The 18,929-nt window shown below is 46.2% G+C and overlaps 1 protein-coding gene and 1 long non-coding RNA gene across 2 annotated transcripts in view; both read right to left on the reverse strand.

Moving 5' to 3' along the window:
* Window positions 1–18,929, reverse strand: part of LOC126517368 (MYG1 exonuclease) — a 238,680-nt gene that overhangs the window by 95,046 nt on the left and 124,705 nt on the right. The gene's annotated exons all lie outside the window — the stretch shown is intronic.
* Window positions 2,866–7,575, reverse strand: LOC140214233 (uncharacterized). Its single transcript, XR_011891172.1, has 3 exons — window positions 7,028–7,575; window positions 6,103–6,214; window positions 2,866–5,891 (listed from the first exon to the last, which is right to left on the reverse strand). It is a non-coding gene; the product is annotated as an uncharacterized lncRNA (long non-coding RNA).

Below are 18,929 nucleotides of genomic sequence, written 5' to 3' on the forward strand. Positions count from 1 at the left end.
ATTATTATTATTATTTGTTTTGAACACATATACACAGTTAACAGGAAAGGGAAATCGAGGAGCAGGCTGGCAACTGCCACCGGAAGGGGCACAACGCCTGCCTACTCTTCTGAAGGCAGGTGACAGCAACGCAGAAATGGAAGATAGGCAGGAGGGGAGGAAAGAAGAAAGGAAGAGCAACAGGACAAATCTAAAGACTAAAGTAGAACACAGTACACTACGCACGTTGTTCTGCCGAGTTTCGACTCTGCAGCCGGAATTAAAGTGACGCCGCGTCGAACAGCCTCCACAATTATCAATACATGCAATATCAATACATGCAATATCAATCTATTTTGTTGAGCTGTAAAAGTAGTGATGACATCGAGCGCAAGTGTAATTGTTAGCTCAATTTGCATGTGCTGCTACTCTCGCATCGATACAGGTTTAAGCAACCCCCCCTTTTTTTTTCGCCAAATTTTGTACCTCCGATGGCTGTAGCAGACCGCAGAAGAAAGGCAGCTTGAGCAACTTTTAGCGATAATTACTGGCTGTCGCATACCTTCTACGTTCAGAAGCCGATTGACTCACTCGTTCCCGTTGGCTTTGCTACCTTTAATATGCGTGTGATCAGCTTTGAAGACAAGGTCTTTCGCGACTCGGACGGGGTCGGTGGACGTGGGATGTAGGTATACCTGTCCGGCCAATGGGTAAAAAAGACGGCCGTTTCGCGCATCCAGCCTGAGCGTCGTAGCGAGACCCAAAAGGTCTCAATCAAAATGTTGGTCACGACGAGACGACGAGCTAGAATTAGTCTCAAAGTGGGTATTAACGGTGCGGGCGTAATTATAGTCAATGTAGTCGAAAACTAATCGCACTACACCGTCAACTTCGCAGTCTCCGGGATCGGCAGAACTGGTCACTTGGCCAAAAAAAGAAAAGGAAAGGCGTGTCAACCAAAGTCGACGCAAAAGAAGACAACGTCGACGTACATGAGCGTAAAAAAGTAGAAAAAAAAAGCCAATGAGATAACTCGACATGAATAAAAGTAATAAAGCGATCGCCAACAGCGTAAGGTCTGACACTGGAGCTAAGAGAATAATGCGAATATATCATGCAACTATCGAGCTTTGCATTTCATTTAATGTGCCCAATTTCCAGTGCACACAAACACATGTACCACGCACGTACAGCCGCCCTGATTTTTAATAATATAGCGCGAGCGTCGACTGAACTGCTGGTGAGCGCCTTATAACGGCGATAAGCGTGCAACAAGAGCGTGCAACAAGGCGAGTGCAACAAGGCAACAAGGCTCGTGCGCGAACTCTCGCCTTGTTGCACGCTTATCGCCGTTATAAGGCGCTCACCAGCAATTCAGTCGACGCTCGCGCTATATTATTAAAAATCAGGGCGGCTGTACGTCGACCTTGTCTTCTTTTTCGTCGGCTTCGGTTTAGACGCCTTGATCTGTCAGTCCCGTCGTGGGATTAGCGCGTGCGCGTTTTATCGCGCTTTGCTGGACCAAATAAATGTTTATTCACTCACTCACTTGCCATCACAAGCACCGGGAAACACGGACGTATTTAAAAGCGCTGCGCGTGCGCTTCTTTCCAGTCATATTTCTTTTACCATTCTTTTCTTTTTTTTTTTTTGCCACGCGACAACTCGGAGTAGTTACCATAAACGCACGTCGGAAAGAGGACAGAAGGAATAAGAAGCTCTGCTTTGGCATCGCTCCTGTTAGACAGGATACACGCAACCCTAGCTGAGTCGGATCGAGGAACTGACGGATAATCAGAAAAGTAAACATCGCCCACTTTCGACCTCCATTCGTGTTAGTTCCTTCTCAGGAATTTCTTCCGAAGTATATTCCTTTAGATGATCGCACTAATATTTTAGACTGTTGGTCAGGTTCCAAGAAAAGGTGTCCCAGGGTAAATTTATTTAGAGTCCACTTCTATTCTATTTATCGATATTTTTGTTTTGCTCTACTTGCAGATGCTTTCGCTGCATATGGATTCCGTCCCACCTCTTCCTCCCCATCTCCTTCTTCATACATACACGCACGCGCGCACGCACAGTGGCTACGGGTATGCCGAACACAAGAATTCGTAATTCCATGAAATAGCATCCAAAGGATCCGCCACACAAGGAAGGCTTACAATATAAAATGCGGCCTAAACCCTGCAGGTGTCCTCGCAAGTGCGGTGGGGAAGAGTTGGTGCCTGGCCAAATTTATGACCTCCTTGTGGTTGGCATTAAATTCCCTCACCCATCTCCTCAGTAAAAGGTAGCGACTAAACTAGCGCCACTTCTCGTTTGCGATTTCCTCGCCTCCGAGACTAAGAGAGCGTTCCCCAATCTCGGACGCCCCGGTGATTTATTATTGTCAGGCAGCCGCCAGGGGAGGGGCTGGCGCCAGCGCTGCCTGGTGACGTCAGCAACGAGAAGGAAGTCTCCGCTGCCCGCTTCAAGCGCATGCTGGTATGATCTAGCCACCATAATGCTGGCGCTGCTGACGGCTTGGCGGCTTTACTTGTGGCTTTACTTGGCTGTGGGCTTAGCTATCGGGCTCGGGGCCCACATAGAATAAAGAACAACTTTAGAGAAGGGAAACTGTACCTTCCACAGTGGTTCGAAAATAAGAAGCGGCAGCGCATGAAACTTAGCGGGGGGCCCGACAGATGGCGATACTTAATCAGGAAGCGGAAATGTCTTTTTTTTTTTAGTATGATATTCAATATGGCCGCTTTACACCGGTGCCGTACGCTGGGTACGCGCCGTGCTCGCCTCGCTGGCTTTGCGGCATGCCTCAGCTGCCGCGTTTGAATGGCCAGGAGACTAAAGAGCCTCTACTGACGCCCATACAAACAAGCCACAAGTGAGTGAACAGGACGTGCGACTTTATTGGCAGAAGAAAAAGCAGTGCACCTTCTCATACAAGATCAGAAATAAAATTTGCATGTCGAGATGCGCTGAAACCATTAACGCGAGCTCGTAAACTGCTCACTTTCGTCGCCGCACATGGCGATCTGGTAACGAGCGACAATCAGTAGCGCAAGCAAATTGGGCAGTGCACCACCTGTTTTCATTAACAGTCGCCGTAACTTACATTGCGAAGCAATCGGGTGACGCAAGGCATCTGCTGCCGCAACCAACACAGCGACATGGACTAAACGGCATTTTAGCGTTCCCGCCTTTCCAACCTGCACGTTCCTTTTTGTTCTTTCGGGGGCCGCTAATGTGTAACTCATAGTTGGTGCCCCACATTCTCAATGTGGGCATCACCATTTTGCAGCCACTTTTGCAGGCCTTTCCACCTATGTGGCTATCAACTTTGGACCATGTAATAACGTGTGCTGTCTCCGCTCACGCCACATCACGGCCGATGAAGGCCCACAAGCATAATTTGCCGGCGGCTGCAGCAAGAAATGTCGAATGGGGAGAGCACCAATTACGGTGCATGTAAATTGGGAGTCTTTGTCGCTGTGTGGAGTGCAGGAGCAGATGGTTACCTCGGGAGGCTGTTGCCCATGCAGCTAACCAGGTCGCCACATCGAAGAAACATAACACGGCGACCATTATCAAATTAGACTCTGCATTCAATCACCGCATAAGGTTCAGACAATACACTGTACATTGGCTAAGATCCATATGACAACAGTGGGCATTCACGCACTACAAATTGCATACAGCTTATTCAGCTATCCGACTTCAGGCACAGTGCTTGCCTACGTCGCACATGGTGGTCTACTAACGAGTGACAACCAGCAGCACAAGCAGATTGGTCAGTGCCCCACCTGTTTACACTGACAGTCACCGTAACTTGTACTGCGAATCAATCGGGTGACGCAGGCACCTGCTGCCATAGCCAACACAGCGACATGAACTACCCGGCATCCTAGTGTTACCTCCTTTCCTACATGCGCGTTTCTTTTTGTTCTTTCGGTGGCCACTAATGTGTTGCTCACACTTGGTGCCCCACCTGCTCTCAATATGGATGTGGTCTGTTTTGTGGGAATCGCCATTTCGCAGCCACTTTTACAGGCCTTTCCACCCATGTGGATATCAACTTCATACACTTCAAACCATGTAATCATGTATGATAGTCTCTGTTTGCGCCAAATCATGGCCAAAGAAGGCCACAAGCACGCTTTACCCACGGCTGCAGCAGGAAAGGACAAACAGGGAGCGCCAATCACACTACATGTAAACAGGGAGTTTGTGTCACTGTGTGGACTGCAGGAGCAGGTGCTTTACCTCGAGAGGCCATTAGCCAATACAACTGAACAGGCTGCCACATCCCAGAAATGTAACACGGCAACCATGACCAAGTGGGACAACATTGAAACAAGATTATGCAATCAATCACTTCAGCATACTCTAACATAATGCTCAATCTATACATTGGCACTATGCATTGGCTACGATCTACATGACAACAGTGAGCATACACGCACACGGGTTGCTTGCGGCACATTCAACCGTCTGACTGTAGGCATAGTGCTTGCCTTCATCGCACACTGCAGTCTGGTAACAAGCAACAACCAGCAGCGCAAGCAGATTGGACAGTGTGTCCCATTGCACCGACAGTTGGCGTTGAATATGAGCAGCTTGCATTGCGAAGCAATCGGGTGACGCAAGCATCTGCTACCACAGCCAACAGCGACATGGAGTGCCCGGCATTTTAGCGTTACCGCCTTTCCAACCTGCATGTTTCTTTTTGTTCTTTTGCATGCCACTAATGTGTAACTCACACTTGGTACCCCACATTCTCTATATATGGGCATGGTTGGTTTTGTGAACATCACTATTTTGCAGTCACTTTTGCAGGCCTTTCCACACATGTGGATATCAACTTCATACACTTAGAACCATGTAATTATGTATGAGAGTCTCCGTTGACGCCAAATCATGGCCGAGGAAGACCACAAGCAAAATTTGCACACGGCAGCAGCAGGAAAGGACGGAACGGGGAGCACCACCCACGGTGTGCGTGTAAATTCGCAGTCTATGTCACTGTGCGGACTGTAGGAGCAGGTGCTTGCCTCGAGAGACTGTTTCCCAATGCAACTGACCAGGCTCCCACATATGAGAAACGTAAAACGGTGACAAGTACCAAGTCGGACAGCGCCGAAACCAGATTCTGCAATCAATCACTTCAATGTAGCTTGCACAAAAACACAGGCTGTCGAGCAAGAATAGCAATCCTGAATGAGACTAGGAATTCAATATGGGAATGAGAAAGCTTGCATTCAAGAAAGAAGCCACTCTACCTTGCAAGCATTGAAAGCCAAAAACATTAACAAAAGTTAAGTGCTACATAGCACACAGTGTAAAGGTTAATGCAAGACACACGCCAATGCTGCATCAGCTATTTCAGGAGAGGAATTGCACATGGCAACATACACTAGAAAGAACTGCTACACATATGTTATGCTACTAGACAGTGACTGGCATTAAGTATGAGCAAAGAATCGGTTGACCTTTATTGTTTGTATGAGGAATAGGAATGATCTCTAACAAAAGTGTGGAATGAAAAAGCTTGCATTCATTGAAACAAAATTATACTTGGCAAGAACTGGCAAGGCCAGGAAGCTCACTAAGGAAGGGCAAGCTGACAGAACACTCTTAGCCAGCGTCATCTGTGCTTGTTCAGAGGTTGCAGGTACATCTGAAGACAAATAATTTTTGTTGTTGAGGTACCTGGATGACTCGGCCAATATCCGTGCTGGTGGAATGATGGCGTAGGCTCTTTTCACTCTTGAAACAGTCGTCCGTAGACTTGATATCTCATCCAAATAATTCTGGAATGGCTTCTTTGTTTGTGGTCTTGCGAATTCAGCTCCAGCCCCTTCCTGTTGGTGTAGATGGGGGCTCCCGTGATGACCAAGATGTACTTGGCACAGACTCTGTTGGGGCAGAACAATGGCACATGAGATACAGCAGAGATTATCCAAACTCATGTAGTGTTTTCTTTTATGTTTGAACTAATTATGCTGAACTGTAAACATGAACAAATGTTCATATCATCTGCTACAAACAACTGACATGTATCTCAAGACTAGCAAGCCAATACAGCATATATCAAGCATATTTATTTCTGAAACAGGTGTTGTTTACCTTGTAGTAGCAGCCAAAGTCCACACAATGACCTTGTTGTAGCAGGCAGCAGCTTCTGTTTAGTGCATGGAGTGTGTTGCTTTATACTGGTGCCATCCTCATTACTGCATGTCTGGAACAGAAATTTTGACTGCATCAGAAATTGAATAAGCACAATTTTGCAATATAATATGCGTAAAGGTGCGACATATACATTGCAATGGTTTGTGACTACAGAACACATGCAAATGTACTGTTTGTTGTAGGGTGCTTAAGCAGCATGGTAAATAAATATGGTTACTCTCCGTAAAATTGATGTCTGCGTAACTACAATACATGTCAACAGCTTAAGTATTATTAAGATCGCAAATAAGTACATTTGTGCGCTCGTTTATACACTAGAAGAGATCACACTGCTGATTTCACAAGCAAATAGATGAAAGACATGAAGCTATTAGAAATGATGCATTCTTTTTGTGCATGAACGTGATGCACCGCTTCACTACTGCAAAAATAGATGTCCTGAGGTAAGCCAAACTGAACAGCAAGAACATTTGGAACCAACAGGTACGAAATATGGGTGAATTATCATGTGTGCAACTGTTTAATACATTAAATTCAGTACTTTAGCTTCAGTTTATTAAAAGGTTATTCGGTTCTGTGAACGAAAGATGTTGCCGGCGGACTCGAAAAAAAAAAATATATTGATAAGGCAACTCAGTCACTTATGGCTACGGCTACAACGAGATGAAAAATGTGACGCGCGTTCCGATATCGTTTCTCTTTCGTGAATGTGTGTATAATGATGGCCTCGCAACTGAAAGTTTATTTCAGAAACAGCAACGGAGGGTCCTGACTGCCCTTATGTAATGCAGCATCTAGTTCGTTAAGTTAACGAGACGAATAAATTACATAGCGATTGAAGCAGTGATGTTAAACGACTCACCGGTATTGCTGTCCCCAGTTGCAGCAGGACCCGGCTCCCATTTCGATGCAGACGTGTTCCACATGGCTCACGACTGAAACCTAGCTTTCAGGCTTACACCCCAAATTAAATAACGCGAGACATCGAAGCGCAGTAAACTGGTGTTAGCACAAAATAACCAACCAATGTACGAACCAAGGAATCCGTACCTGCCGCGCACGCGAACATACCGGTAAAAATTTTAAATCCAGGCCAGAGGTCACGTGGGAGGTCGATGATGCTGAACGCTATTTTGCGTTTAAAATGACAAAAAACAACAAAGTTGGTAATGAAAAGTACAATGTAAAATTAGGAATTATAATTTTGTAGTCTTTATCATGCAATAACAACGCTTCGTTTACTGTTGAAGAAAGTTTGTAGGTTAAAATTGCGCTTACTACGGCGCCTCTAGCGGGAGATAATGTGCTCAACGGGGAACCTTTTTAATTGGTGTACTATGCCTGTTTCTTTAGCAGCGCCGCGCGGTCGATTTTTTCGCCCTCTGTGGCCATTTGTTGAACTTGAGAGTGTGCGGGCCCTGGGGCCCATTCGACATCCAGCCGACGTTCGAGGTGGACGCGTGGAACAGCGCTCGTTTTGTCGGCCATGCCTCGCGTCAAAAGGTATAAATGCCCGTACGGGGGACCAGGTGAAGAACGTTTTCTTGCAGGAGATTGGGAGAGGTGCGTTTATCTGTTCGTTGACCCGGACGGGTGGCCGTACGCCAACTCGGACTACGAGCGAGCGCTGCAAGAACGCGGCCTTCTCAAGTACGTCTACTCTGTCGGACCGCCACGGCCCAACGGCGGATGGCTAGTGACGCTGAAGACGATCGAGGCCAAGCAAACCGTGGTGAACCTTCGAGGCCTGCTCGTGAAAGGACGGTACTGCGCCATCGTTGATCCCTGCCTGCCGGAGGCGTGCCTGAAAGTGCTCGGTGTGCCGTTCCACGTGTCGAACAAAACCGTGCGGAAACCGTTTCTACGCTTCGGCCACGTCAAAGAAGTGATTCGCGAGATGTGTCCCGTGAAAGGGCTCGAACATGTCGAAACCACCACGCGGCACATTAACATTCGCCTCAGGGAGACGGTCAAGAAGATAGACTTGCCACTCCGGCTGGTCGTCGGCGACGTGGCGGTTCACGTTTTTGTCCCAGCGCGAAAGCGAGTGTGCCTAACGTGCGGCGTTGAACGTCATGAAGGCCGCCAGGGCCGGGGATGCCCGGCGAAGCGATCGTCTAGGGGCAACAGACCACGACTGAATGACGAGAAGAGAGTCTCGGCTGAAGAAGCAGCCCCTGGGAAGGATGACAGCGCGAGCAGTAGCGACGACGATGTTACCTCGGAGAGCGAGGGAACGGTGTTGACAGATTTCTCCCGACTCGAAATTTCTCGCGGTGAAAGTGGACCATCGCAGCCTTGAACATCAAGTCGGCATTGATGACGCCGGAACAACGGGTAGTACGTCGCCATTCCGTTTAGAATAATCAGGTCAGGAAATAAGTTTGCGTCGTGGTTATTTGTGCGCTTAGTGGCTGACAGCGAGAGACGGACAGATAGGATGGCGAGGTCTTTCGGTGAGAAGTTAGGCGTTCGCGTCAGATACACAAGCTGCTGCTGCTGCCGGTCTATGCGGCCTTCCCCTTTGTATCGGGTGATCAACTAGCACGGAGTAGTTGCTTGTTGTATTTCCTAGTAGCGTCGGTCAGTGCTTTGTTTTTCTTTGGTTCGAGGCCTTGAATTAGAGGATTAATGTAGTCTGCGTGCGTGCCAACAATAAAAAATGTGGTGCTTTGAACGCGTGGACAACAATTTAAGTTTTAATATGCGTGTGATGTTTATTAGCGATTTCATCAATGGAAATGGTTGTGTCCCGTGTATCTCTGCACGGCAAATTGTTGAGCATGTTTCCTTTCTTCGTAATGTCTGTTCCTTATCTATGTACTTTCGTTCACGTCGTAGTAACTGAAGGGAGGCTCGAATTTGATGCGATCTCGAGAATTGCTATAAAGTTTACTGGTTACATGAAGAAGTGCTTTATTCGTGGAGTTTAGCAGACAGGGCAGCGCGATAAAATGCGGAGGGTGGGACACGTAAACAAAACGGGCGCAGCTTTTCGTTTTATCTTTCTAGATTTCAGAAATCCAGGACAGGCGCGATATAAATGTATACATCTGTCTGACATGTGCCACGCATATGTCAACGAAAGTTGAAGCAATAGGTAATGGCAGCCGTCGAAACCCGGTGATCAGTATTGATTAGAGACTTTCAGCGTGTCCGCTATTCCCGCAAACGGGGGCGGATTGCCGGATGTGCAAGGAGGAAACAACTTTATTTAATAATAGGGGAAGGGGGAGCCATGTCAATGCCAACTTGATAGCACAAGGCCTTTTCACTCCAATTCATGACGTCATGTTACTTGGTCCGATTGCCATAGAATATAATGGGGATGCTCCCGAGTAGGCAACAGTGATTTTGACGTCACCGCTTTCATTACGCCAGCCTTGTCAATAGAAATTTCGGGCCAGGTATCGTGACGTCATGGATCGGAGTGAACAGGCCTTGTGCTATCTAGGTGGTGTTGGCCAAGTCATGGGGGAGGCTAGGTCGGGGCCCAGGGGGCCGCGTGCAGGGGCGTAAACATGAGCGGCCGGAGTGGTGCAGCCGCCTGGTGGCGTAGAGTTCAACCCCACAAACACAGAACTAAAATTGCCATAGAGTTTACTAAGACTATGGCAAGTTTTCTAACTCTGAAAACTGCAGTAACCCACCATATCCTTCTTCGCTGCTGGAGCAAATTTTCGGCAGCGCTATAATCGTGAGCACGATTACGCTGATGTCCAAAATTTACACCAGCACCTAAGCCGAATATAGTAATTGGCCGTGTCACGGCCGGTCTCTAGGGGAGCGCGCGCTTTCCTTCTCGCGCGCACCCCTCGAGACCGGCCGTGGCCGTGTTTGTGTGGTTGAGCTTTTCACCACCGGCTGGCGCCACCAATCTGGCCGCTCAACCGGCAAGCCGCCCGCGCTTGCCGGAATATCGGAGGCACTAAAATCTCTATTGTTACGTTATAGTGCCTAGAATATACTACAGTACATTCTAGGCACTATAGTTACGTCCTACGCACCGCGTGTCCGTTCTTCGTTCGCGTTTTTTCGCGCTGCCCTGTCGATACTTGTGAGAATGTAGCAACTTATCCATGGCAAAGTTGTCTTGCTTTACTTTGCTTGTTTCATAGCAGCTAGGTAAGCGCTCGCAATGATTTTGGTAGTGCGATTCGTAAGAGAGGTGAGCTATCCGACCGGCGCGAGCTTCTATGATCGTTTGAAGGGCATGTTAAAGCGGATTAAGAGAATTCCAGCGCCGTCAAGTTTACGAATTTGTGTGAGGTCCATGCCGAAACATTTCTTTGGCAGGACTTGGACGGGGGACACGGTGATGTTCAAATCCGGGGTAATATTTTTTTGTTTGCTTGAGAAACATGTTTCCATTTGATAGGCGTTTTTTGGCCATGAATGCAATAAGGAGCTAAATAAATGTGGGGCACCAAGGTCGACGCGTTCAAAATGTTTTTTTTTTGGTATTTTGTTGACTTCGCTTGATAAGTCGCTTGGTGTTTATAAACTTCAATATGTTGGACAATTTGTAAAAAAAGAGTATTTTTTTTAGCAATTAACATGTACTATCACTTCCTAGAGGATAAATAGTAATTACACGTCGATAATCTGTCATTATTGTGCTGTGTCGCGGTCGGCAATAAATAATAATAATAAAAAAACTGCAAGAGCTTTGTGACTCTCGATTCCCTTTACACATTTCACCGTTTCACGAATTCTTTTTCTCTCGCTGTACTGACGAAAAGCTCGAGCACCGAATAACCTTGCATTTTCTATAGTATTTCTGCGGGCACATTTTCTCGCATAACTGTGCATGTCGAATGCGATCCCACAGTTCACTTTTCCGCTCATTTGGAACGTCACGCGAAGCGGCTCCTTTTCTGTCTAGACCGAGGTTTTCACCTTCGTGCAGTATAACGATCGCGCGCATTTCGGTATGAAACTGCCCCGAACTGACTACATCTGGATGAGTATTGCATATAACGACAGGCACTGAGATATAGTACTTAGAACACAAAATACACCACATGCAAATATGTGAAGTCAGTTAGAATAATCTCACGTGTCAGTGCTTCACGCGCCTTCTCTACGTTCTAGACGAACATGTTGTTGGTAATTTGTATAACTTGCTCCTTGGCTCTTGTGTGCGAAAAAAAAAATGGCGTGGAGCACAGTACCTCTTCGTAATAAAGAAAATATACTAATATTGTTATTGACCATTTGACATTTTGTCTGGCTCCTTCTTCCGAGGGTTTCTTGCTTTGCGCCACAGTACGTCGGATTAGTTCTGCAACAACACGGGGGAAGGGGGGGGAGGGGGTGCGAGGGAGGCAACACAGTAATCTGCCAAACACAGCCCACCTCACCCCGTGGTGGGGAAGCAAATTTCCGGATACCGGCGTACGAGCCTGGGAACTAGGAGGAGGTGAGGGCAAGTTTCGTGCGCGCTTCAGAACGCTCCCACATGAGCGAAAGTGGGCAACCAGCACATTTCTGGAATGTTGCTTCATCTGCGACTCTCCTGGGCTCAATGGCACAATAGCCTAACCTGCTGCCTAACTGGCATGCACTCATGATGTACAGTGCACGGCGCTTTCTTTCTTTCCTCTTTCTTTTTGTTTCCAGCAGACACAACTGAGGGCTCCCGTAGGACCATGTTGAAGGCGCGATTGCAGACACGGGTGCTTGAAGGAATGTCGGGTAGGCGCGGCGACTAGACTGAACCAAACACTCAAATCTCGAGAAAAAAATAGATCCGCATTTTGCCTACTTTTTAACGTTTAATGGCACCACTTTTGACAAATGCTGGAACTGACTTGAAGAAGCTTGACATATGTTTTCACAGATGGCGCCACCTCGAAAACGCAAAAAAAAAACGCGTGAGATTTATTATTTATTGGACATCTTCTGTTTCAAGCACTGCTTAGTAAATATGTGTAGTGTCAGTATATAGAGGACTATGTACGTCTCTACTAATGCGCAACATTTGGTGTGAATGATCATGTACATGAAAAAGAATGTCAATTTGCACGGACCTGGCCAGCAGGAAAATAAGCTAAATTCGCTGCCCCGCTGTAGGTTCCCGAATAATCGTAAGACAATTTTCTCTTCATAGAATCGGTGAGAAGGACTTGCTGCTTGATTACTGAAAGTTTCAGTTTCAGCTTGAATAGTTTCGTCCCTTCTTCTAGAATGCGCGATCACGTATTGCCATAAAGTGCCAACTTTAAGTATTAATAACTCGTGAACTCATCGCCAGAACACAAGAACAGCTTCGCATACATGATAAGTGCACTGTAACTTATAAGACCCCTACAAATGCGTGCGTCTATTTGTCGTACAAAAATCCCTCACGTGACCTGATCCTAGGTGCCTAGGGACAGCATCGTTTAGGGATTTTTCAGAAGGCGCGATGCTGGCGCCGAGTGACGCCGTGGCGTGTTCGTCCTCGGCGTGATCGTCCTCTGTACCGCGCATTGTTCAACATTGCTCATGTTATCGTGCGTGCGTTGCTTGTGTGTTGGTTGCAGGTTCTGTGTTACTTGGCGGAAAGCCGTGAGTAGTGGCGGTGCGGCAATGCGGCTTTGGCCTCGATGAGCTCTGGCACTACAGAATCTGCGTTGTGTGACCCGTGCTGTCTTGAGAACCCGGCGGTGGTGACAATTGAAATATCGAAGTGGCCTAGCGCCTCGGCAGCGAAGTTCTGCGAACCGCGATGTGGCGTCGCCATGTCCGACTTTGCTTAACGGACATCGAGGGATGTGCTGCTCGCTGCAAGTCATGTAAATGCAACTGCGTCGACCGCCCACTGTTCAGCGCTGAATGTGTATTTGGGTTTGCGATGTGTGTGGTTTAGGGTTTGCGCGTTCACAGACATGTGCTCCCGTCTTGGTCTCATTAGCGGCTGTCGCGGGATTGTGGTGTGCTAGCTCCTTGCCTAGTATGAAGTTTACGACGCTAACACACAGCAGCTAACACGAGACATATAGTGTTCTTCGCGTTTGTGTGTTGTAAATTACTTTCTATTGTGGAAGTTCTGGGAGTCTTATTACGCAAGGAGTGCGAACGTAAACATAAACACATATGTGTGTCTGAAATTTTGGGTTACCCATAATACCCTTTAAGACTGATAAGTGGGCTACACGGCCTGTGTGAATCAGCTACCGTATGTTGCGACGCTCTTCCGTGTGGTAGACTGATGCATGGTGCGCGTTTATTTCTGTACTGTTGTAAAAACCATTTGTTTATTCACTCAATACAAATGTACGGCTTCTTCGCCGCAGTACGTTTTAGTTACGCGGTGAAGCATACTAAAAGTGGGAGGGGGCCACTATCAGCCAGAATTAGTATGTCCTCTTAGTTGACCTGAGAGGCGGCGGGTGCGCGAGTGTATAATTTAAGAACTCTTATTATGTCCAGTGACAGTGGAGATCATTAACTGTAGCACCAAAGTAGTGGACCACTACCAGAACAAAGGCATGTAGTATGCCCATCTCAATTCTTGTGCTTATGCGAGTCTTATTTTTTAGAGCAATAGCTGCTATGGGCTAACTCCCCTGGTTGTTCTGATGTCTACTGGTGTTGTCACTGGAATTCCCGAATTTCTTGCTAGAGTATTGCAAATTAAGTTCTCATTGTGCTGCGAGGATTTAAACATACGATCAAAAGAGTGGCAGTCCACAATTCTACATTTCAGCCACTCTGCTGAAGGTACAGTCGTGGTGAATACTGATCCCGGAGAGCGTGATCTAGCCAACAGGTGCCTAGATTGGCTAACACCTGCTCAATGTCTGCATACTGTATATAGAGCTGGCATCCACACCTTCAAGTTCTTGCACATCACCTTCCCACTTGTGAAGGCAGTCCTATGTTAAGTTTTCTTCTTGCATGTGATGACAATGACTGGGTGCATCTGCTTCATTAATCTTCTTCTAGTGCTTGGCTTCTCAGATTTACTGGATGGAGCTGTTGGTGTCTTGTTTTCCTCAAGCAAAGCGCGACACATAGCAATGCGTAGCCCAAATATAGATTTGAGAAAACCAAAACGAATTCAGCACTAAGAAGCTGAAGGGTTGTTTTGGTGTAGATCAGTGGCTACGTCCGGATATGAAAGAGGAGGAAGAAAAGCCGAGTCTTTCCACTTCAACACTGAGGCACAACTCCCACAAATAAACAGGACTCTTACTTATTTTACTTTTTTAAGGAGATTACCGAGTTGCATTGGCAAGTGTTCACTTCAGCAAACACTGCATGAAGTAAGCTTCCTGTGCATATTTCACCAGCTACTGCATCATTGTTTCACATTATGATTGAAACTGCAATTTTCATTATGCCACAACTTGCCCAATTTAGTGTTTTGCAGTGGGATGTTAGCAGTGCTAATAAGGCACCTAAATACTCCCATGAATAGTAATACAGAGAAAAAAAAGTAAGAAAGCAGTGGCTTTTTGTGCGTAGACTATGCATACACCTGGTGCTCTTATGGTCATTTTTTCCGTATCCGCTCAGCCATTCTAAACAAGAAAAGCTTATCCACAATTAGTTTATACACAGACCACAACTAAACCACAGGTATCGTTGGTAAGCAAAGTATATTTATTCGGTGACATTTTCTGCAGCCCTGCTATTGAGCTTTCCTTCCTTCCTTTTCAGCTGTACAGGTTCATTAAGAAGTGATGATACATATACAATTTTAATCATTGAAAGACTTAGCGAAACCTTTTTCAGGTTGTTTTTTCTTGGTTTCAGACTCTGCACATTGCATTTTAAGGCGTGTTTTTTGTGTTTGTTGCTTTTTCTTTATGGGTAGGGCATGTCAACATTTTTTACACCATTTCAAGTATGTGGTGCCATAGACTGTTCTTAGATGAAGTCTTGCCCTTTCATTCTGTACAATATGATGTCGGTTTTTTGTGTCCAAGGCCGTTTTACAGCGTGATTGTAGCATTTTGCTAAGTTTTGCCTCTGTCACCCAAGCTTGAAAGATTGCTACCCACTGGTGGTGGCATGACACATGTCACGTTTCTTTTTCAATAAAAGGAAGTATGTCACTTATCCTGTGCACTGGTTGCGTTTTGTCTCTTTGAATTGTAATTTGTTGCCTATATTTGCTCTTTTGTTGCATTTCAGATCAGGAATGGCTATCATAATTGACATTTAACCATATTGCACACAATGTGGATGATATGGAATTGCAATATATGGCCACCATAAATATAATAGAAGTTAATCATTCAAGAATAGTGCTTTTGCATGGTGGTGCAGCCATGAATTGTGGCTATAAGGTACCAGCGCTGCAGATAGCACTGCTTGTGCAGAATATAGTGCAGCTCTACTACTTTCAAACATCATTGTTTTTATCTGCATCTGTATAGCTCCAGTTTCTGTGAACAACACACATCTGGTGGAAAGGTGGCTTGCACCTGCAGTTGGGTCCTATAAATAGCCAAATTTCTGCCCGTTTTCATGTTATTAGCATATTAGTAAAGACAGTCGTTTTTATAGTAGCCTGTTTGCCCAGTGTAGAAGCCGCTGCAGGGTGTCAGGATCTCATACACATCTTCAGCTTTGCAGGGGACACAGCATCTGGCACATAGTTTGTCACAGGCCATGTATTCGGGGCAAGTTGAGTTCACTCACTAGCAAAGGGAGAACCAAGCTTGTCGGATATGAAGTAAACCGCCTGTATACTCAGTCGCCTTCATTTCGTGTGATATATGTGGTTATAGCGACCCTTGTTTTAAGCACTTCTTGTCCAGCAGCGGTCGTTTGCTTTTGAAACACTCAGGATAGCTTTCAGCAAGCTGGACAGGAACACTGAAAAACCAGCAGATGTTAATTGTCGCACTTATCATGCGAAGCTTCATACAGTATGATGAGGGCGTTCCTCAAGGCCTTGTAGCACATGTTACGAGTTTGGAGCAATATGATATATAGCACTTTTTTGATCGCATGTTATAGGTTTAGCAGGTGTGGCCATGGTTGAAGTGCAGTGCAAGGTCAAGAAAACAGATATCTATGAGCAGCACCCTGGTAAGCAGACTCTGGGAAAACCAGTGGGAAGCCTGTTGAACATCTGGTTGACCCACTTGCTGGCTCCACCAGGCAAAGTATGATAAAGAGAAGGAAGTCATCAACACATCAGAAGGTTTTTACATATAAACACTGTGCTAAGGTCATAACATGCCAACAAGTCTTATTGCACAGGCTATGCACAACCAACTACATATGCCTTCTGTTCGGACATTGCTCATTGTAACTAACAAGGATGGAGTGGACAAAAAAAGAACAGAAGCTCCATTAATTTAGTTTCACTGGTATCGACAGTAAGCGTACATTGCCATACTCCCGAATGCCTTCATGGGTGATATCAGCAAGGACCAGCTTGAGGCAAGGGGTAATAGACGTCTTTACAAGCTAAAAATGCATGCATGCATGGAGAGCACATTGTGTCCAAAAAGTAGGCACTTCACAGGGACACTGGAGAAGGAACAGGTTATTAACAGTGGGCAAAGACAAGCTACTAAACACCCAACACTGTTGCCATGTAACGACCTCTGAAACAATCCCTCTTAAAGAGGAAATCATCTTTGTGTATCCATAAAGAGGGCAGATGGGCAAAGTCCCTTCAGTAATGCTGCCAGCTTCAAAAGCCTATTTTGCACATCCTGAATGCTTCCTTCTTAAGACTTTGCTGGGTGCAAGCATTCTACTGTCCAAAAGCTGTCATTGAGAGCCCTGTTGGTTTGGTGGCAATGAAGTTCGGAAGCAACTGCAACAAACCTCCCTTCCTAGTTGGCCTGGATGCTCACGGTGCTTATGAAGGAGCACCATGAGGCAAGCAAGGTGAATGGATGCCTCCAAACCCTTGTTCGTTTATCACACTGTTCTGTTAGTAACAACCATGAGACTTGAAACCAACAAGCTCAAGCTCAGCACTCGCATGGTTACTGCGGAGGATGCATAAAAAGCACAAAAAGAGAAAACTCAAGGGAAAGGATAAAGCACCATTTAACACTTAGTATTGCTACAGCCCACCCCCTACTTTTATTTTGTCTGGTCGTGCTACATCTTTTTACTATATATAGGCATGAACTTAGGTGATGTTCCCAATCGGTGTCCAATATTTATATACGCTATGTGCTGGTTCAATGAGGTTCGAAACACTGCAATGGAAGCTTCAAGTAGAAAAGGTGCCTGGAAGAAAGAAAAAGCTGTGCTGCAACCATCTCGGCAACATCTTGTCCCTTTAATAAAAATTGTGCTTCCATATTAACTTGAGCCCTCCAGTTTAGAGTAAAGTACCAGTGCACTTATGAACAATGAATGAATTCTCAAAAAGCATGTGCAGTCCAGCCAAAAGCAGGGGCAAGAATCTGCATTGTGCTCCTGCATTGAAGGTGAATAACACGTACCATAATGGCGAATGTGCTTTAGTAAGCTTCATTGCAATATTAATTTGTAATGTACAAAGAATTGTCAATGAAGCTTACCACGAGCACAGATGCACTTGCAAATTATGTCACAATTGAAAGTAATGAGCACAGTGTAAACCTATGTGCCCTTTCCACTCTTAGTATGCTTTACTGCACGATGCTTATTTACGCCCCTGTATTGCGGTGTAGCAAGCTACAAAAGAAACGTTGCATAATTAGGCTTTTTACGATTATCTTTCTCGCAATTCACTATTATTTCGCGGTGAAGCACACTAAAAGTGAAAAGGGGCCACTGTCACTGGACATAATAAGAGTTCTTTAATCATACACTCGCGAACCCGCCGCCTCTCAGGTCGCCTAAGTGGACATACTATGCTGGCTGATAGTGGCCCCCTCCCACTTTTAGTATGCTTCACCGCGTAACTAAAACGTACTGCGGCGAAGAAGCCGTACATTTGTATTGAGTGAATAAACAAATGGTTTTTACAACAGTACAGAAATAAACGCGCACCATGCATCAGTCTACCACACGGAAGAGCATCGCAACATACGGTAGCTGATTCACACAGGCCGTGTAGCCCACTTATCAGTCGTAAAGGGTATTATGGGTAATTCAAAATTTTACACACATATGTGTTTATGTTTACGTTCGCACTCCTTGCGTAATAAGACTCCCAGAACTTCCACAATAGAAAGTAATTTACAACACACAAACGCGAAGAACACTATATGTCTCGTTTTCAACTCGGCCGTCATGCAAATGACATATAGCGCGGAAAAACGTGAACATGCTGTGTGTTAGCGTCGTAAACTTCATACTAGGCAAGGAGCTAGCACACCACAGTCCCGCGACAGCCGCTAATGAGACCAAGACGGGAGCACATGTCTGTGGACACCCAAACGGAGCCACTCTGCTCCTCCGCCACCCCCACTGCATGGCTGCATCACTCGTTTCAAGCACAGCACACCAAACGCACATTCAGCGCTGAACAGTGGGCGGTCGACGCAGTTGCATTTACATGACTCGATGTCCGTTAAGCAAAGTCGGACACGGCGACGCCACATCGCGGTTCGCAGAACTTCGCTGCCGAGGCGCTAGGCCACTTCGATATTTCAATTGTCACCACCGCCGGGTTCTCAAGAAAGCACGGGTCGCACAACGCAGATTCTGTAGTGCCAGAGCTCGTCGAGGCCAAAGCCGCATTGCCGCACCGCCACTACTCACGGCTCTCCGCCAAGTAACACAGAACCTACAACCAACACACAAGCAACGTACGCACGATTACATAAGCAATGTTGAACAACGCGCGGTCCAGAGAACGATCACGCAGA

The sequence above is a fragment of the Dermacentor andersoni genome, chromosome 11 (genome assembly GCF_023375885.2).
Source record: "Dermacentor andersoni chromosome 11, qqDerAnde1_hic_scaffold, whole genome shotgun sequence".
Taxonomy (NCBI): domain Eukaryota; kingdom Metazoa; phylum Arthropoda; class Arachnida; order Ixodida; family Ixodidae; genus Dermacentor; species Dermacentor andersoni.